Source organism: Dipodomys ordii, unplaced genomic scaffold (genome assembly GCF_000151885.1).
Source record: "Dipodomys ordii isolate 6190 unplaced genomic scaffold, Dord_2.0 Scaffold53, whole genome shotgun sequence".
NCBI classification, from domain to species: domain Eukaryota; kingdom Metazoa; phylum Chordata; class Mammalia; order Rodentia; family Heteromyidae; genus Dipodomys; species Dipodomys ordii.
In genome coordinates, this window is record NW_012267269.1 from 6,484,468 (window position 1) to 6,506,708 (window position 22,241).

General features: G+C 35.2%; 1 protein-coding gene across 2 annotated transcripts in view; it reads left to right on the top strand.

Annotated features, from left to right (window-relative positions):
• The window catches only part of Focad (focadhesin), a 274,302-nt gene that overhangs the window by 139,973 nt on the left and 112,088 nt on the right, over window positions 1–22,241 (top strand). The gene's annotated exons all lie outside the window — the stretch shown is intronic.

Sequence of the window (22,241 nt, forward strand, 5' to 3'; positions counted from 1 at the left end):
AGGAGGAAGAAAGAATCTTTATGTTTTGAAGAAGTATGATTATCACATCAAAGTTCATTCATTGACTTAACCACAGTTTTTGACATAGTGAACATAGATACTATAGTTTGTTTGTTTTTTGTCCTGGGGCTTGAACTCTGGGCCTGGGCACTGTCCTGGCGCTCTTCAGCTCAAGATGAGCACTCTACCACTTGAGCCACAGTGCCACTTCTGGTTTTGTAGTGGTTTATTGGAGATCAGAGTCTCATGGACTTTCCTGACCAGGCTGATTTTGAACTGTGATCCTCAGATCTCAGCCTCCTAAGTAGCTAGGATTAGAGATGAGAGCCACCGGCCCCTGGCAGATACTAGTTTCTTTCTTTTTTTGGGGGGTGGGGTGGGGTCCAGTCGCGGGCCTGAACTCTGGGCCTGGGAGCTGTCCCTCAGCTGTTCAGCTCAAGGCTAGCTCTCTACCACTTGAGCCACAGCGCTACTTCCGGCTTTTTTTTTTTTTTGCTTATGTGGTGCCGAGGAATTGAACCCAGGGCCTCAAGCATGCAAGGCAAGCGCTCTACCACTGAGCCACCTTCCCAGCCCGGATACTATAGTTTCTAAGTAAATGAGAGTAGGTGGGATTCTTTGAATTTGTTATCTTTAGTAGTTGTATAAAGGAGGTGCCATGTAACAAAGCAATTTATGAATCCAGTTTATATTGATCTGTCTCATCCCTTCATCATTTCCTTAGTTTGTGAATACTCTATATCTTGATCAATCTCACCCTTTTCAGCATTCTCACCCATCCCACTATCTACCTCTCCTCTCACTCTTCTTAATTTTGTACAATATAACTAGCAATCAAGAGCAGGTAGAATTCTTTTACCTTAAAGTTATGACTAAGTATGATTGATAATGATGATAATTAAAGAACGACCAGTAATACAAGTTGTATATATATGCTCAGTTTCCTGTGCTAAATGCTTCTGTGTGTCCCTCTATAACTGTGGAATATATATTTAACAATTGAAGATAATAGACAAGTTAGATACTCAGAAACTTGACAAGAGAAGAAAGTCATGTTCTTTTGATGTTCAGAGCTGGTAATGGCATTGCTGTTCAGAAATTGGGTACTGGTAGTTGGACAAGTTGCTCCAAGTTCACAGTACAAGACAATTTGAGCAGGGGAGCTCTGTTCCTAGCCAAGGACATGTTTCTTATTGCTTCAATTGGTAAGTGTTATTCTAACAATTATACTACCTTCCTAAAAAAGAATTCTGAGACTTACTTTGCAACAAGCTTCTATTACTTCTGTCTTCTAGAAATTGAGGCTTCATGTCTAGATATCTCATGAAGCTTACCTCTTGTTTGGTGCCTCTATACTACTTCTTTGCTTGGATAAATGCAAATCTCTTCGCTTTGAGTCTTCTCCCGTCCTCCCACTAACATTATGAAATCCAAATTCATATTATATTTTCATCAAAACATCCTTTTAAGAAAACTCAAGTGATACATTGTGTATGAAATATGACTTATCTACCTAGCAATAGCCGTTAGCTGTTAGCTCTCTTACAAATCCTCTTTATAACAAGATGGCCAATAATAAATAATAGAGCAATACCACTAGTCAGGGAACTTTATTTGGAAGAATATTTTCTTATCCTTACTTTTGTTGTTGCTTATGGGGCTTAAACTCTGGGCCTGGGCACTGTCCCTCAGTTCTTCAGCTCAAGGCAAGCACTCTACCGCTTGAGTCATAGCTCCACTTCCAGCTTTCTAGTGGTTTATTGGAGGTAAGAGTCTCATAGACTTTCCTGCCCGGGATGGCTTTGAACTGCTATCCTCAGATCTCAGCTTTTTGAGTAGGTAGGATTAAAGGTGTGAGCCACCAGTGGCCAGTCTTACTTAATCTGTGTTTTTTACAAGGTATTTTATTAGCATATATTAGTTGTACAAGGAGTTTCAGTGTCTTTTATTTTTTTTTGTCGGTCATGGGGCTTGAACTCTGGGCTTGGGCATTGTCCCTGAGCTCTTCAGCTTAAGGCTAGCGCTCTACCACTTGAGCCACAGCACCACTTCTAGCTTTCCGGTAGTTAGTTGGAGATAAGAGTCACATGGACTTTCCTGTCCGGGCTGGCTTAGAACCACAATCCTCCGATCGCAGCCTCCTCAGTAGCTAGGATTACAGGCGTTTGCCACCGGAGTGGCTCAGTGTCTTTTTTTATATAATGCATACAAAGTATCCCTATCAAACTCACCCTTTCATCTCCTTCATCCATTCTCCTACTTCCTGAAAGAGTTTCAGCAGTCTTCATTGTTCTAAATTATATTCATATATTCTCCCTCTTCACCTTCTCTGTTGGACCTCTCCTCTGTTTAAGTTTCCTCCCCTCCCCACTTATCTCTCCTGCAGTTTGAAGTTTCCTGAAGTTTCAAGGCCTCATACTGATGGCAAGGATCTTTTCTTCTGGAGCCATAATCCTGTTACTTCTTTTGCTTTAGTTAGTTTTTAGGTAAGGTCTTGTGTTCTCTTTCCTTTCTTCATTTAGAACATAATTATGTTACTCGTGCTTCTTTTGTAGCTCATGTGATGTGTACATAGATACCATCGTGCCTGGCTTGCTTGTTGAAATGGAGATTTCACAAACCTTTTATGCCCTGGGGAGCCTTAAACCACAATCTTTCTGATTTTTGCCTCCAGAGTAGCTATGGTTGCCACACCTAGCTGTACCATATTATTTAAAAACTAGATACTACACATGTCCTGAATTGTGATATGTATTGAATCTGCTTTGCTATTTGTTTTGGCAACAAAAATGATCTCTTCTAATTTTTGTTGGTGGATAGCTTTAAGTTCATCTACCTAAGTAGAAATAGCACATTTCTTTTTGATGAAAATTTTGAGACTTTGTATCTCTGTTTTATTTAAGGCTTTCCAAGTTGTATGTGCGTGTGCCTGCATACACACACGTTTGTTTTCATTATTTGTGACATTGCTGCTGTCATATCCTGTGACGTGTGTTAAAGTTGTAAAATTCATTCAAGTTAGCAGCTCTTGCCAGGCACATTCAGTAGTCTGGGACTAATCTTTTGATTTTCGGGCCTGAATGCTGTCCTCAGGAGTCATTACGTGTTCTGTGAGGCCATGTCTTGTGTCTTCTAATTGATATCATGTGTTAAGCATTGATATGGCTGCCAGATTAGCTAAAAAATATTCAGTGTAGTCATAAACCCATTTCCTAGCATCATGTAGAGATTTTTCTATTACTTTTCAGACCCTTGACTATCAAATATAATTAGGAATACAGAAAATAGCCTAAAACAATGACATCAATCAATAAGGATAAAAGAATAAAACTGAATTAACTCAGCTTTTAGAGAATACATCAGTTAGAAAATCATTTGCAATTGAATTTGCATGACTTTCCCAAACTTGCCTTTGTATAGAAGATAGTGCTTTTTTCTCCCTTAAAGTTGATAATTAACTCTTAGATTTGAAAGTCATAATCCTGAGACTTAGTTATCTTTAATGAAGGCAGATTAAGTTTATAGTTACTGCTTACTCATTAACATGATCATCAATAAGAATCATTTAAAAAGTTCTCTTCTACCTAATGCATGGGCATGTCACAGTAGATTTTTTTCTAATATAAATGCTTTTGGTGCTTCTTTGCTCAAAAATCACAGAAGTATCTAGATATCCTGATTGATGACCATGAAGATGAGAATGTAGTTTAGAAGTTTGGAAGTAGAAGACAGAAATTTATTCTTTCTTTAATGTTATTGCCATGTTGTTTTAGCCTTCATCAGTTTCTTTTAAGGCTAAATGACTTTCTTTTAAAAAAAAAACAGCTAGTGTTTCAAGGATATTTGGCACAAATTTTGCCATTCACTGATACATGGATGGCAAGATTTTGTTTCCTAGTGAAGGCATTCAGTAAGTTTCCTGAAGTCATATGACTCACAAAATGATCCAAGACTCTTGAGTCTCCTGATTTTTTGTTTCTCCCAGGCTTCCTTCCTTTGAAAAATGTGGGCATTGAAAGAAAGTAATTTCATTTGTCTTTAAGCCAAGGGGTTGTCATTTTCAAAGGAAAGTAATAAATATGCTGTATTCTGTGTTCCTTATCTTTTCCATCCAGCATTCTCTTCACTTTTTGTCCCACCCTATCCCATTTGCCTACTTTTCTTAGGTCTCTCTGACTTAATACAGAGTAATGGTTTTGAGAAGCAACATTTTCTCTGTAAAATAGCAGCTACACTGAGTCAGAATTCACATATATACAAGCCTTCCTTTTAATGCTCACAGTTGCATGTTTTACAGCCTATTCACATCATCATACAGCCACCACTACATAGAGATGTTCTCTCTCAAAAACATGGGATCTGGAAACTTCATGTGAACCAATACATGAAAAACATGGGTTACCATTTCTTGTGACTAACTTCTTTAACTTCACAATTTTATGGCCCATTCCAGGCATGTTATAACATATGTCAATTTCTTTCACAGTTGAATAGTATCTAATCATTTATCAATTGATGGCCATTTGGAGTGCTTCTGTTTTTGCCATTTTGAACAACAATGTTATGAATATTTGTGTTCAGGTTTTGTACAGATGCCCTTTTATTTTGAAGATACAGTCATAGAGCTAGAATTTTTTTGGATTATATGGTGACTCTAAAATTTCATTATTTGAAGAATTTGTAAAAAGAACTTACCAAAGTGACTATTGTAGCAATAATGTAGGAAGATTTAAGTTTCTCCACATCCTCACCCATACTTATTACTGTTCGTGTGTGTGTGTGTGTGTGTGTGTGTGTGTGTGTGTGTGTGTGTGTCCATCCTGGGGCTTGCACTCAGGAGCCCTTTATCTTTCTTGCTTGAGCTCCACTTCAGGCTTTTTATTGGTTAATTGGAAATAAGAGTGTCATGAACTTTCTTGTCTGGTCTGGCTTTTAACTATGACCCTCAGATCCAATCTCACCTTCCTGAGTAGCTAGCATTACAGGTGTAAGCCTCCTGCTCCTGGCTGTCAGTTTGTTATAGCATCATATTATTTGTATAATGAAAATAGTTAGTAAACCTCATCAGTTTCTCATTTTTCCATATTAATTTTCATTCTTTATATATAAATGCATTTTAAAAAGTTTCAATTTTCTTTTTTTACATTTTCTAGACCTATTTTTAATGTTTCTAAAAATTATAATGGTTTAATTACTTTGCACAGAGTGAAGATATCTCAAGTAGTCAAGTTTTATTGGTTTTTAAAATGAGTTCCCATTTTTCTTTCTTTAAAATTAGCAGTCTAAGAAGTAAGTTCATGTATGAAAGAATTCCTTTCTTTTGCATGATTTTCTTACTCTAAATATTTTGGAATTTTAAAGTTTTTTTACTTTTTTGCTTGCTCAGCAGTAATGGGATTTGTAGTTAGGGTTAATCTCTGAGCTGTAATTCGAGTCCTTTTTTTGTTTTATTTCTTTTCGGAAATGGGCTCACATTTTTTGCTGAAGGTACTCGTGGGACACTATCCTCAAGCATAACTAGGATTATATGTATGATCAACCATATCCACCTTATTTGTTGCGATCAGCCTTGCTAACTTCTTACCTGAACTACAGTCCTCCCAAACTCCACCTCTGAAGTAGCTAGGATTATAAGTATGAACCAGTATAGCCAGGCAAAAGATATTTTCTGATCTTAATAACTACCTATTTTCTAGTAACTTTCCATATTATCCAATAAAAAGAGGTAGAAAATGTAGCAACTGGTATCCAGGCTTCTGGAAGTATTATTTGTTAATAGTAAGAAGAGTTCATTTGTGTTAGTTATACTGAGTTTAAGACATGGTTTCTGGGATGCCATTTGGCTTGTTAACAGAATTCCAAAATCTTAAATATCCAAATATTCTAAACTATTACTAAGGAAAGGAGTGGTCTAAACTGACTTTATTTATTTTTATTTTATTTTTTTTGCTTCAGAAAATTTTGACCCATTCAAGCTTAAATTTTGGAATTTAAAGAATTAGAGAAGCGGGGTGCTGGTGGTTCACACCTGTAATCATAGCTACCAGAGGGCTGAGATCTGAGGAGTGAGGTTCAAAGCAGCCCAGGCAGGAAAGTCTGTTAGACTCTTATCTCTAATTAACCACCTTGAAAACCTGGAAGTGGCTCTGTGGCTTAAGTGGTAGATTGCTAGCCTTGAGCTGAAGAGCTCAGAGACAGCTCCTAAGCCCAAAGTTCAAGCCCCATACTGACAAAAAAGAAAATACATATATAGAAACCAGCAAACATATGTATTTGTCTCTGGTCTCATTAGAGATCTTAAAAGTTGTAAGAATTATATAGTTTTTGATTTTATTTTTATATATGTTATTATGGATATCTTGAAAGTATTCTTTTTTGAAAGTCATCTGTTTCCCAGGGTTCTTATTTCAATTCATATACCACCTTTTTTAACATAATTTTTCTCAATAAGGTTGTTACTGTATTCTGCTTTAGCGATATAGAAATTGTAAGTGTGAATGGGTCCTATTTATATCATAAAGACTGTTGCCTTTTTCAAAAGATGTTCAAATAGACAGGTTTTATCTTCATTCTGGTGAGCAGAATTGGTGAAGAGAGCAGGGGTGCAAAAGAAAACAGGAGGTGCTTACCTCTCTCTCATCCCTGTCTAGTGCCAAAGCAAGCATTAGGTAAAGATTTCCCTAGGTAGAGCTCATAAAGCTTTAACCCTAAAATTAAAAATGAAGAAAATTTGAGCAAGGCTTGGCAAAGCTGTCTGGATATATGGATTTATATATGCATGTATGTGTGCATGAGTGTGTGTGTGTGTGTGTGTGTGTGTGTGTATACTTTAATTGCTGCAGTTCTCTTGGATTTTAGATTTACAGCATCTACTACCTGACCCTGTAGTCCTTAGAATTATATCCCTATTTCAGCATTACAAATAATTTTATATGTCTTCTCAGTTTGTCCTTGTTAGCAACTCTTTCATCTTATTAACTGATTTTAAAAAAGACAAAAAATTACATGAGTAGATAGCAAACATAAGAAACTCTGCAACACTATTGGTACTTGAGAAATGTGTATACCACCGGAATTACTGAAACTAAAAAGATTGACAATACCAAATATTTGAGAAGGTAGGGAGTAACTGGATGTTTCATACTGTTGCCAAGAATGTAAAATGAAACAACTGCTGTGCAGTATTTGGACATTTGTTATAGAAAGATGATCATGAACCTATCTTTGATCTCACACTTGTACTTTTAGTAAGTCAAGCAAAACACCCATAAAACAGAAAGCCTTACATAAGAATATTGGTGTTATTAATGTCAGCATATTTGAAAGTGATGCAAACATCCATTAGCTGGTCAAGAAGTAAACAACTTGTTTATTTATACTATGGAATACTATTTTGCAAGAAAAAGGAACAGGTCACTGCTACTTAAATACACATGGAGGATACTTGAAAACATGCTCAGTGAAAGAAGGTAGTTATAGAAAAGTCTGCCCATATTAATGGTTTCTATTTTATTGAATTTGAGAATAGGAAAATCTGATTTATGGGGACATAAATCAGAGTAGTTAATCAGGAGTGAGGGTAGGAGATAGACTGGCAAGGACTATGAGGAACTTTTTTTAGCCACTGGCTCCATTTGTACTACCTAAAACATTAGAAACTGTCTATATGTCTAAGTGATTACTTAAATCATGCATTGTATGTGTAAAGTGCAGTATGTATAGTATAGACATGTTTCTAGTCAACAATGGAGTATGTAACCATGTTTCTACAAGATTTATATTGTCTAGTCATATAATTCTGTCTTATTTTCTGTAAGGATACTGATATTTGCACAATGACAATACTGCCTAATCACATGTCTTGGAACGTATTTCTGCTCTTAAGAAACACATGACTATGTGTCATTGACAAAATGTTAAAAATTGATTATATATCAAAATGGTAATATTTTGGATATATTAGTGGAAATATGTTGTTTTTTGGTGAAAATAATTTGATCCCTGTAGTTGCTATAAAATTCAGAAGGGCATCTTTTCTCATATTTCCTTGGAAATTATATCTATGTGTCACTGGTCACATTTCATCAACGATCTCTACATTTTATATTATGTCATTACACTTCAACAGAACTGTAAAATCTACTTTCTTTGGCATGTTTTACTATGTTTGTCATTTGGTACATTATGTTCTATGTTAAAATTCATAACAACTTTGACATATAGATAATATTTACTGATGTTTGAAAGTTTAACCATGGGAATATGTGGTAACATGGAGATTTGAATACTTCTTTGTTGGACTATAGTTTGTGTTCTTCCTACTCTATAATGTTGCTTCATCAGTTTTGATGAAGTGTGAGAATACTTTGAGAACAGTTTAAGCTCTCTCCTTCAGTCATTGATTCTCTGTGGGTGCTCTGAGTGGCGATGAATGAGTCATAATATTTCTGAAAGATAATTCTGTAACTGCACAGTAATCAAGTAACATCACTACTGATATTTCCAAGGTAGAGGATAGCTCTTGGTTTAAATAAATGGCTCAGAGTTAGAGGAGAAACAGCTTATAGTCTGTGCAGAAATGAAAATCACTGCATTTGTGTTTAAAAAGAGGGCTTCTTCATGGTTAACATTTTCTCTCTTAAAGCTTTTAAAATGAGAGTGTTTGGCAGGGCTAGCTCTGTGTTTTCTTAATCAGTTGTGAGTCTGTTGTAACAAAAATTAATAGGCATTGCAAAATTGTGCAGAAAAGCTCTTTCATCTTGCCTAGCTCTATGAGGGTGTTATATTTTCAAAGCAGAGTATTGTACAATTGAGCAATAGATAAGTAGAGGAGGGGCCTTTCCTGGGGATTCTTGACCGCTGGAAGAGTTCATTTCAGGCCATTTGTCACAGCAGTGATTTCCCCGGAAATACCCTGTGCCAAGGTTATGTTTTGGCTGTTCTATCCTCTTTTATTTATTTATTTTCTAAAATTATGGTGGAAGGTAGTTGTCTTTGTCCTCTCCCATCATTCTAAACCTTTGTCTAGGGTATGTTTTGGAACACTGTTGGGGTGGGAGCAATTTTCAATGGGACCCAGGAGGTTTGGAAGGCTTTAAGGAGTTAAGATGGTATAAAAATGGTCCATGGAAATTCTGCATTTTGTGTAAGCATTTTTTAGTGTGATAAATATAATTCAGTATGGAAATGTGATCCATTGTTTAGTGTCAGATTTTTTTCAGCTGTTTACAGTAAGGCTTCTGTCACCTACTGTGGATTTGGTATTTATTACACTCTGCAACCTCTTTTGTTGTTTTTATGGTTTTGTTTGTGGAGACTTTTAAAGGTGGAATGCCTGCCTAACCTTGCACAGGAGTTGATTAAATTTAATTTGCTATGCATTAGAGAATGAATCTGCTGGTCTTTTAGAACTGGGCTCTGTTATTTGTAGTCGGGGGCCTATTTTTTTGATGCCTTTAGTTCTTCCTGGACATGAAAACTCTTTTTGTACATTTGTTGAATCTATTTCCATGCTGAGCCTTTTATATGCTATACAATGACTCTTTGCAATCCAAAGTTGTAGTTTGTCCTTATTTTTAACTTTAAAAGGACAGCAGGAACTTGCCTTTTATTAAGCGTTTTTGGGTATTATAACATTCACTTTGTCTCCTGGCAAATAGATTTTTAAGTATGTTTTTTTCATCTTTGAAATAAAATTTTAATGGATTGTATTACATTTGTATAATTGGTACTATTCAACACACAGAAGCTATGTATGAAATGTTTGGAGAAATAAAAATATTGGTGTGTTCTTTTTAATAGAAAAGAATTTGTTTTTCACTACTATTTAATTGGTTGTTTTAGTCTTTCAAGGCAAGTATTTGGTGATAATGGGATAATTGAGTGCTCTATCAAAACATACAAGTTGGAAAATTTTAAACTGAAGTTTTATCACTTTGTAATTTTGTTTCTGTCTTTCTATATCTTCTGCCATCTGCCATTTACCACTTGGGGTTTGTTACCATCTTTATGGACACTTTATTCTAAAAAGTTTTTAACCTCAGCTTTTGAAGTTAGAACATTTAGAGTCTCCTGTATGTTTGTCCTCTGTATGTTATTTTAATCTACTTTTTAATTTGTTTTTGTTTAAAGAATTTTAAGATGGAGAAAAATTTCTCTTTTGAATTGGAATCATGGTCTCTGAGGATTATTAGCTGACGTGAGCAGTCTGTGACCCAACATGAATGCTGTTGAGGGTGTCCAGCCGTGAGTTTCCGGCTCTCAGTCACAAACCCAAGGCATTCTTTAAAAGATCAAAGGAATAGGACCCTGGGAGGGTTTTAATGATGCCAGTTAACATCAGAGGAGTTGGGCTCAGTGGCTGCAAATTGTGCTCATCTGAATAAATGCCACTGAGCTGGAAATAATGACATGACTAAAACGATGTTAATTGTGTACTATTCTGCTATTCTACTGAATAAAATATATTGGTTTAAACTTATACCCAGAGTAGGTTTTTCTTTGAGTTGGGGGGTGGGCAGTAAATGAAGACATGGAATACAGAAAGGCAGTCACTGTCAGAGAGCAGTGCAGTAAGTGGCATTACTGTTTTGAATGTATTTGAGATTGGTATCTTCTAAAAAATGAATAGGTTTATTTTTTAAAATATTTTATTCAGCATAGGCTCTCAAGCGACAGAGCAATCCTGCCTTTTCAGGTCCAAAAGTAGTATATCACTACTTCTCTTCCTAGATAAAGTATCATCAGACTCGTTTCTATAAACACTACTTTCTCCAGATTGAACTCGACCTTGATTAGATGCCTAAAATCACAGTTGTTGTAATTAGTGAAAGGAACTTAACCCTAAGACATTAATTAGTCTTCATATTACAGAGTTTCTGAGCCTGCTTCAATAAGGTATACAAATCCAGTTGTTGATTTAAAGAAAGTAAAATATAAATCTTCTTTTAAAGTTACTTATTTATAAGTTTGAAAGGCTTTTCATAGTTAACAGAAAAGAATTTTGTAGAGTCTGTGAACTGATACCATCCTAGAGCTAGTTGTTTTTATGTTGAGATTTTGAGTGTATACTAGGTGTTGTTAGTTGTTTTCTGGTGTGTGTGTATGTGTGTTTTTTCTCAATTCCTTTTAGTTTTGGCTCATTAAAAATCTTAGAATAGCATTCTGGGTTGTATTATATTTTAGGTTCTAAATTCATCAATGATTAAAATGTTCTCTAGGCACTATTCTTTTTGCTGTATGCCTCTATTTATGTAAATTGTTATTTGAGCAATTTACTTGAATAAACAACTGACAGGGTCATATAGCTTTGATCTGTAGTGGTAGAATTACAAGCCACACAAAAAGATTCCATTGACCCTGCTTCATTTCTGTTATACTTGTAATTTCAATTTGATTTTATTTCCTTCTTTTTTACTTGCTTATATCAACTACTTTATTCAAGTTATGGAGTTAATAGAAAAAAGAGTAGCAATGAATTTTTATTGCATAGAGTAGGATCTTGAAATGGTAATGTAGCTATAGAATCACAAGCTCTAGAGAGGCAGCATAAACTCTTATTGATGAAATCTCCAGTGTCTTAGATGTTTGGTAGTGAAGACTGCGATCTTTATCAAAAGCTAGTGGTTTATGTATTAGCTTGCCTATTAAGCATGGGAAAATATTATGATATTTCTTACCTTTTAAAAAGAGAAAAATTGAACTTCATTAATTTTTTTTTTTTGGTCATGGGCCTGAACTCTGGGCCTGGGCGCTGTCCCTCAGCTCTTAAGCTCAAGGCTAGTGCTCTACCACAGCGCCACTTCTGTTTTTTTCTGCTTATGTGGTACCTCATGTATGCAAGGCAAGCATTTTACCAATGAGCCACCTTCCCAGCCCTTAATGTTTTTATAGTACATGTGTTTTCCTTCTTTGCACTTGCATCAGAGGGTCATGGATTACCTATAGCATTCAGGTATCCTGAAGGATGATAGGGGTGGGTTTTCCCACAATGCATCTTTGTTAGCCATTGTAGCCATCGCATGTAAATGAATTTATAATATATAAATACATCATTTTATTAGCTGTACTGGTTACAGATATAGATTGTTAAGTTTGACCTGAAGGACCATTAACTTGAGTTTGTGGATTTTATTTCTTTGTTTTGTTAAAGTACAAATGCACATAAATTATTCATTTTTTAGTTGTTTATGAGCTTGTAATAACGTTTCCTATGTTGCGTGTGCGCGCATGTACATGTGTGCACATGTATGTGTGTATGTGTGTGTATTTATGTATGCAGTCCTGAGACTTGAACTCAGGGCCTAGGAGCTATCCTTGAGTTTTTTTGTTTTTTTTTTACTCAAGACTAATGCTCTATCACTTGAACCACAGCTCCACTTCTGGCTTTTTAGTGGTTAATTGGTGATAGGAGTCTCATGGACTTTTCTGCCTAATCTGAAACAAACCTTATCCTCCTGGGATTACAGGTCTGAGCCACCAGAGCCTGGCTCTGATAGTTATGTCTTAAAAACTAATCTATTGAGATAAATTTACTATCATATAGCTCATACTTTCAAACAATACAATTCAGAATTTTCCAGTATATCCACAAAGGTGTGCATTGATCACCACTATCAACTAGAATGTCTCCATCTTTTCTGCAGTTACCTGCATAATGGCCCCTAAAAATATCTGAGGTCTTAATCTGAGGAAACAATAAATATTACCCTATGTGGCAAAGGAGACTTTGAAGTTGTAATTAAATTAATAATCTCAAAATGGGCAGATTATCCTAAATCATCTGGGTGATTAAATGTAATCAAAATATCCTTATGTGAGAAGGAGGAAGAATTGACTGTCAGAGAGGAAGAAGTTGATATGACAGCAGAAACAGGAGAGAGGGTGCTGGATGTGAGTAAGCATCATGAGCTAATTAATTAATGCACACAGCTTCCAAAGGCTACAATCATGAAAGTGGATACTCCTCTAGAAACTCCAGAGAACCATAAACCATATTCTGTAGAACTTGTTTCAGGCTTCTGCCCTCTAGAACTGCAAGAGAACAAATTTGTGATTTTTTAGAAAGCAACAAATTTTGTGGTAGTTTGTTATAGCATCCACATGAAACTATTGACACTGCCCCCAAAGAAACCTTGTGCCCATGAATAATCACACTCAATTCCCTCTTTCCTGCAATTCCTGGCAATTACTGTCTGTCTATGGATTTGCCTATTCTGGACTTTTATGTAATGAGTTATATGACATATGGAATTTTGTTGTCTGAGCACATTTAATATAAACATAGATTTTCTCTTACTACACTTTTTACAGCTTTTCCTGGATATTTTAATGACTACATGATTTGCCATTGCACGTTGCATGCATTGTCCATGATCAATGGATATTTTATTTCATTCTTTCCAGTTTTTTCTCTATCATTTACAGCACTGCAGTGATCAAGTTTTATTTATTATTTATTTTTGGGGGGAGAGGGGCCCGGTGGGACCTGAACTCTGGGCCTGGGCGCTGTCCCTCAGCTCTTCAGCTCAAGGCTAGTGCTCTACCATTTGAGCCACAGTGTCACTTCCGGCTTTTTTTCCTGTTTATGTGGTGCTGAGGAATCAAACCCAGAGCCTCATGCATGCAAGGCAGTATTTTGACTGGATTAGTTCTTAGAAATGGAGTTGTTGGTCTAACCGTGCACAATTAATACAAAAATTTCTTCTACACACATTATGTGGGACTGTTTCTTTGCCTATCCACTCTTCTCTATGGGTTATCAATTTTTCATATGACTTGATGTTGTTTTGGGAAACATGGCTGGCAATTTCATGGGTTTCTTTCAGTTATGTTACTGTGGTGAGAGAGAGTCCTGTCAAAATGGTAGCCTAAACAGGCAATATTGATGATTTGGTTAGCTACCTGAAGATAAACTTTATGATGCATTGAAATAAATAAGAAAATACAAGAAACCCTAATTTTTTATTATGCTTTGCAATAGAAATTTACATTTGTTTTCTTGTAGTGTGGGAAAGAGGAGCTAATGAGAAGGAGGTTTCAGAACTTTTCTGGCTCAAGTATACCCAGTTTTAGGAAAGCTACAGGAGCCTGTGTATTCCTCTGTGGCTACATTTAGGTTTTATAGCTTGAAACTCAGAATCTACTGCTGAGACATTTATGCTTTTTATTCTTAGGTGAAGATTTTGCCTAATTTTGCCTATTTCCTACCCTGGAGGTTATACTAAAAAGTCAAAGAAAACTTCCAAATCTTTATTGTTTCTCTTTCTTAAAGTTTTAAGCTTGTTTCAGTTGGAAACTAAATGTGTCCAACACTTGAAAATAAGGATAAAAGAGCACAATGAAAAAATTAGAGCTTTCACAGTCTCTAGAATTTCACTTGGCATGTATGCTTTCCCCAAACAGTACTGTGAGAGTTTCATTTTAAGTATAGCTAATATCACACTGACACTGTATGCTCAGTGAGCATACTACCTGTCAAGATTCTTGAATCTCTGGAAAATGTGTTGATTGATGGAGGAGCTTAGTGAAGTACAACCAGGCAAGTGTTTTGGTTTGTCTTAGAAAATTATTAGAGAATTGAAAACAATGTAATCTTGGTACTGATGCCAGAGCAAATATTTAAGTCCTAGCAAACATTTCCAAAAACTATATTGTCTTTTTATACACATCTCCCCAGTTACCTTTGAGGTTGGTATGAATATTCATCTTGTAGATGAGGAAAATGACTGGTTAACTTTGTATTTTTGATGAAAGTGGACAATGAAAGAGGGAAAGAAACAATTTCTGTATGCATTTATTTTTTAAATGAACAAGAAGTCTGAGCAAAAATTGATTTTTCTTAAGTAGGTAGAAAAATAGTAAAGCCAACAAGCTTTCCTTATACTTTTTTTTTCTCATGAGTGAAAGTTCTCTATGACACAAAGTGTTCCTTGTAAATGTCTCCCCTTCTGTCCTAGACTCCTGGCCCCTTACTTCCTTGGTTTTTCTATTTTGTCAGCATTTCTTCTTGGGACTCTTGGTTTCCTCATTCATTTACTACTTTACTCTATGGTCGGTAGACTCTCATGGACATCAGTCTAAATTCTCTCAGCAGGTGCAGCTTGCTTTTTTGGAGGGTTCTATTATCACTACTGTAGTACAGATGTTTTTGTGGAACTTTCTAAATTAGACAATTACAATGTAAAACTTCTGAGGATAGTTAGAAATGACATTAGTAGCTCACTTAGACTTGTGGAATTTTTACATAGTATTTTCATTTTGAACTCTTTAGTATTTGCTTAGGACTGATTTAAATTTGCTATGTTCTCTCTCTCTCTCTCTCTCTCTCTCTCTCTCTTTTTGGTCTGGTCTTGGGGCCTGAACTCTGGGCCTGGGCACTGTCCCTCAGCTCTTCAGCTCAAGGCTAGCGCTCTACCACTTGAGCCGAAGCGCCACTTCTGGCTTTTTTCTTTTTGCTTATGTGGTGCTGAGGAATCAAACCCAGAGCCTCAGGCATGCAAGGCAAGCGCTCTACCACTGAGCCACCTTCCCAGCCTCCTCTTTTTTTTTTTTTTAAAGGGATAGTTTCTTAAAACAGAGGATTACAAACTGGTGGGCATGAAAGAGTAGAAGACTTTCCAAGGGATAGGCAGCCAGGGTTAGTTTGAACTAACCACATTTCCAGATCTTTAATTTCATCATGTATTCTTCTGCAATGTTTATCACACTGTTTCTCCTGTCTTAATTCTCTTATCACAACCGAACTATTCTACTTTAAGGAAAAGCATGTCTCTCCATTGTATATTCTTTGTAGATTACCATTATAAGATGTAAAACCTCTAGGACATCTAATAGAGGAAGAATATAATTTACCAACTTTGGAGAAGTATTTTAGTAGCATATATTAATTGTACAAATGTTGCATATTAATTGATATGAAAGGTTGTGATATTTTCATACATTCATGTATTTTATACATTCATACACTCTCCTGTTACATTTTGTCTTTCTATTGCCAGTTTTGATTATTTATCCTGTTAGTGATTATGTATAAATACTTGTGATATGTTCATAATGATATTGTTCATAATGATAATTATGGTAACTACATTGCTTAGTTTATTTTATTTGTTGATCATGGAGCTTGAACTCAAGGCCTGGGCACATCCCTAAGCTCTTTTGCTCAAGCTAATGGTCTACCACTTTGAGCACCAGTTCCACTTGCCATTTTCTGGTGGTTAATTTGAGGTAAGAATTTCATGGACTGTTCTGCCTGGGCTAGCTTTGAACTGTGAGCCTTAGATCTCAGTCTCCTGAGTAGCTAGAATAACAGGTATTTGCCACCAGTTATATTGCTCAATTTTTAAAGAAAGTCTTATGATCTTGGAATTTAAAAAACTAGTTTTAATTTATAGGATATTTTTACAGTAGAGGTATATCATCACAGTTGATGAATAGCAGACTTACAAATTATCAAAATATATTATCATAAGATGGTGGCAGAACTAGAATGAAAATGCAATTTCAAGAGAAAAAGAATTATGTATTTTTTTTTACTATGCATGAAGACATGTTCTATGTATATTTTATAAAAGAGTGGGCATAAAATTACTATGGCACTTTCCCATTGTATAAATGTAATAGTGTTTTAATAGTTGTATTTTAAATTGTCAGTATTTTTTCTCTTATTAGAAAATAAATACTGAAATCCACAAACTTATGATTAAATATACCAACTTGTAGGAATTTTTCAAAACTCTTTTAGGAATTACATGTAAAGATATTTATCTTCCTTACATTATACTTTGAACATGACTTTCTTTTATCATATATGATTTAGGGCTGGGAAGGTGGCTCAGTGGTAGAGCGCTTGCCTTGCATGCATGAGGCCCTGGGTTCGATTCCTCAGCACCACATAAGCAAAAAGAAAAAAACCGGCAGTGGCGCTGTGGCTCAAGTGGTAGAGCGCTAGCCTTGAGCTGAAGAGCTGAGGGACAGTGCCCAGGCCCAGAGTTCAGGCCTCACGACCAGACCCCCCCCCCAAAAAAAGATATCATATATGATTTAGTTGGTATAATTAGAAATTAAAAGAGTTAACAGTATCTGGTACGTATATGTACATATATGCTCTTCAATATTATATCCTCCATAGCTTTCTTTCTCGTTCTTTCTTCTTTAACATGGTAATCCCCCCTCCTCATATCTAATGTACAACCTCATAATTTCTCTCAATGTACCATTACATAATGTTGTTTTTGCATTATGGAATTGTAAAAATATTCATGGGTATCAGTATCTAATATCTTTTAGTGAGTTGAAGGTAAAATGTATTTTTAGCATTCTTTTTTTCCTCCAGAGGCCCAGCTTATTAGCTGGTATATAGCAGTTGTTCAGTTTGTACTTCTTGAACTGAAGAAAAATTAAATAAATAATCCCGAGTCCTATAACGTTAAACAGCCTTAACTTGTTTTGCTTCTCAGTATTCATCTCATTTGGCTTCAATGAAGCTTTTCTAATCCCTATGTGTATATGAATAATTTCGAAAGTTATCACCATCAAAAACTATTGGTGAGGTTTGGGGGACTTTGGGTAGTTCTATTTAGTTGTATTTAGGTATGAACACTTTTTTTTTCTCTTTTTATTTGTAAAGAAAAGGATTAGAAAATATGTTGTCACAGATTCTAAAAACAAATATCAAGATAAATCCTATAACCATCTTTATGTCTCTTTTAAGTAGAATGTAAAGTTGAAATTTTGAAAACATTATTGATTTGACAGTTTTGGAGCAAAACATCAGAATTCCTGATGTTGAAACTATTCCAGTAAAATCCAAGGCTTATTTTTGTCATGCTTCTAGTTTCTACCTGTTTTGAAATTCAAAGGCAAATTTGCTAATGATGTTTAATATTTTGTACTCACAGTATGTTTTTTTAATCAGTAGCTTCTATGTCACCCGAGGGCTTGTTAGAAATTAAAAAAAAAAATCTTAGATTCTGCTCTAGTCTACTGAATCAAAATTTGTATTATATCAAGATCTTTTCCCCAAAGGAGATTCATTTGCACACTAAAATTTAAAAAGTATTCATGCATTCTAATTGGAAGTAAATTGTATCTAGTTAAAAATCACATGTTCTAATTCTAGAGGTCAGTGAATTATAGCTGACTGGACCAATCCAGCCTACAACTTGTTTTTATAAATAAAGTTTTTTTGGAAAACAGATATGCCCATTTAATTATATATTATCTATGATAACTTTCATGTTAATATAGTATGTAAAGTCCAATAGTTATCAGCACCACGCTCTAACCAACTGAGCTAACCGGCCACCCCGGACAGTCCAATAGTTATGACAGAGACTGTGTGGTACTCCAAACATAAAGCATTAATTCTCAGTCCCTTGACAGAGAAGTTCTCAGCTCTGTAGCTGATTAGGGTAGATCAATTAGCATCATTCATTCAACCACCAGATTTGTTTTGTGACAGAGCCTTTTTTTTGGGGGGGGGGTGAACTCTGGGCCTGGGCACTATCCCTTAGCTCTTCAGCTCAAGGTTAGTGCTCTACCATTAGACCACAGTGCCACTTTTGGCATTTTCTGCTTATGTGATGCTGAGGAATTGAACCCAGGGCCTCATGCATGCAAGGCAAGCGCTCTACCACTGAGCCACCTTCTCAGCGAGAGACCTTTACACCGCAAATGTTGTGCTAGATGCACCATTTTCATGGGTGGGAAATCCTTTGTTTATACTTCTTCAGACCTTGTTTTTGGAGAAATCCTTGTTGAGAGTCTCAGTGTTTGTAGCAATGAAGAACAGAGTAATTCCTAAAGAATGCCTGCTACTTTTTGCCTTGAACTTGTAGATGATAGTTTTGTCTCCAGTTTTAATTTTCCTAAGGAGTGTGTTTCTATAGGAAGGGGCCACAATTATGTTTCTTTCTTTCTATTAGGGAATTAAGTATTGATCTCCATGAGCCAGTCAGATCTGAAAAATTGACCTTGACTATTGTTACCCCCTTATATCTATAGATAGATTGGGTCACTGGGGGAAGAAGAATCATTTCATTGGATATATAATAAGAGTTGCAGTAACTATCAACACTGATTGCTTAAAAATGTGCTTGGAGAACTCTATCATTTAAAATAGACTAAACTGAATGGATATTTTTAAAGTGTCACCATTGCAATTTAAAAATGCTTTCTAAAGTATTAATGTCAGAAGTGACCCTTTAATTCACCATTTATTTTTGATGTATAACATGGTAAATTTTCAATATGAAATGACAAAAAGTGGCTTGTTTAGCCTTTTTAAAATTTAGATGGATGATACAAATATATGTATGTATATGTGTGTACATTTATATATTTATATATAAATATTTGTACATATGTACATATACATATATTATACATATGTATATATACATACACACATGTATATGTATATGTACTACATATACTATATACATATATATACACGCATAAATAAATAAATAAATAGTACCATGCCTAGATTTTGATAGATGGTATTTTATTCTTGTTGCTAATACTTAGTTTATTTGGCTTTTAATTTTGTTGTCTATTGAACAAGTTCCCAGCGGTTTTATGTTTTTGAGTCATCAGCTATGTTGATTGAATTTGTATTTCCCTTTATAACTTTGGAGCTAACGTCCATTTAAGGAAAATCAGAAGGAACTGATGTTTTTTGTTTAAAATTCCCACTGGTTATTTGAAAGGCAATAGTATACTGAGTAATAAAGGATATATTTTTAACAAATCTTTACTCTGGATTTGCTAGTTCATATAAAAAAGAGTGTTCCCCAAGAAATAGATAATCCAGACAGAATCTGTGAATCAGAAAAGGTGAATATCCCTGTAGGGAGCTCTTTGTGTCATTCTTTCTGTTCCTGCAGAGAAATCAATGGAGTTTGCATTGGGAGATATGGTTCCCCATAGGAAGTATCTCAGGGAACCAGCAACTTCTCACTCTGGGAAGTAAAAAAGAAAACTAACATGCTTGGTCTCCAAATGTCTAGGTGGTGGCATAGTCTAGACTGTTCAATAAACTCTTGTTTTGACTTTTGTCACACAATTCTGAGCTTCTTCTATTCAGCTATTAGAATAACTATGCACTCCAAACTATCAAATATGTTACCAGAAATACAGACTGTATTAATGTCCGGAATTATTAATATGAGAATAATATTACCTCAGGTACAAATAATTTTGGTTTACTGAGCCTATGTTTGGGGTTTAGATAGATGCCATTATATTTTTTGCCACAAAAATTTCAGAAACTGTAGTGGAAAATCTTCAGTACAGTCCTTTTGAATACAAAGGAATTTTTTTAAGGTCCCTCTATTAATACCTATTTGTTTTCATTTCCTACATCATTGCCTTCATAATAAACTAGTCTCAATCATTGAAAGACTGTGAAGTTGCTTAAATAAACCTGTGCTAGTCATTTTTTAAAATATTTATAACCTTTAGTCCCACTGTTATTAGGATAAGAAAGAATGTTATTTTCCCTATTGTTTCTGCTCCATTGATTGTGTCTCTTTAAACTCCCTTTTATCCCCTGTTATTGTATTTTGGTAACAGAAGCATCCTGTTTTATGAATTGTGTGCTGAATTAGCTTAAGAGGGCTTCACTGCATGGTGATGGCTTGAGTCCTTTAATTGTAAGGCAGTTTCTTTTACCTTCATTATGAAAAGGGCACATAAGGCAATTTTCATAGCCTAAAGGTTTTTATAAAGCTTTCCCTCTGTTGGAATGAAGAATCAGGACAAAAGGAGTAGGCTGTTCTCAGGAATTTCTAGAAATAGCTTTTGAAAGTAAAATTAGGAGATAGCTATCTGCTCCTCTACAAAGGAACAAAGTCATTTTTATAGCATTGGAATTAGAAGCAAAGGCCCCAGACTCTCCCAGGATTCTTCATTTTTCCAGTTTGTTATTACAACAACAACCATCTTTTTCCATGTATAAAGCATGGATGCATACAATAGTCTCAAAGTGGCTTTCACTGTTAACCTCATGCTATACATACAGCAGGTGTTACTAGTATTATTTCCATTTTGCAGCTGGGAACCAGACTGAGAGAGATTAATGACTTCGCCATCATCCTACAGCTACCAAATGGGAAAGCCTGGGGTTTCTGACTCCAGTCATGTGCTCTTTTCAGGGTATCACACTGCTCAGGGGCTCTGCAATCTGTACTCTTCAGTGTTGCTAAGAGTCTTGTGAAAGAATGATGTGAAAAAAGTTTCATTTTCCCCTAGCAACAAAATATGCATAATGTAAGCACTTAGGATGGGATCAAGTTCTCCTAAATCAGACAAACCAAGCAAGACATCCAGTCAGTTGTACATAAATATTTATGCGTGATGTGTACGTAGTTTCTAGGTATTATGCCTTCTCTTATTTTATGTACTTATTGTTTGCCTATTTTTTACCTTACTATTGAATAGTAGATTTCGTTTTATAGGCTGATAGTTTCCTCTGCACTTTTTAGATCTTATTATGTGATCTCCTGGTTTTGTTAATATTGAAAAGCCTGTGGTTAATTCTAAATTGTTCCCTGACAGTCTATATTTTCTCCCTTTTAGCTTTGAAGATTGCCTCTTTGTTTTCTGTGTTTAAAAACCATAGTATATTGTATTTATTTAATAAAAACCCCATACTTTATCTTATTTAAGATCCAAGTTAGACATTTATGTCTTTTATTGATTTTGGTAATTCTTAGTCATTATTTCTTTAGTGTTTTATTCTATTCCTCTTAACCTTTTATTCTGAAATAACTTTGAACTTACAGAAAAGCTTTAAAATTGTTCAGGAAGATATGTACGTAGAATGGAATATTATTCAGCCAAAGCATTTCTGAATTTGCTAGGATTGAGAGAGTCTGGGGAGAAATAATGAGTAATGAATATTAGGTTATTGTAGGACAAGGAGAGAGAAAATGTTCTGAAATTCATTGTGATAGCTGTACAACCTTGTATGTATATTGAAAATCATTGGAAGTACATTTTACTTGGGAATTGTGTGGTAGTGAATTGTGTCCCTTATTAAACTAGATTAAATAAGTACACAGTACTTGTGTGTTTTTCCATTCAACCTTTCTGATGTGTCTTTTCTTGCTTGTACTAGTACAGTTCCAACAACTGGATATAGGTACTAACTGAACTATGGACTTTATTCAGATTTTACCTACCTTTTCCTTTCCTTTCCTTTTTCCTTTCCTTTCCTTTTTCCTTTCCTTTCCTTT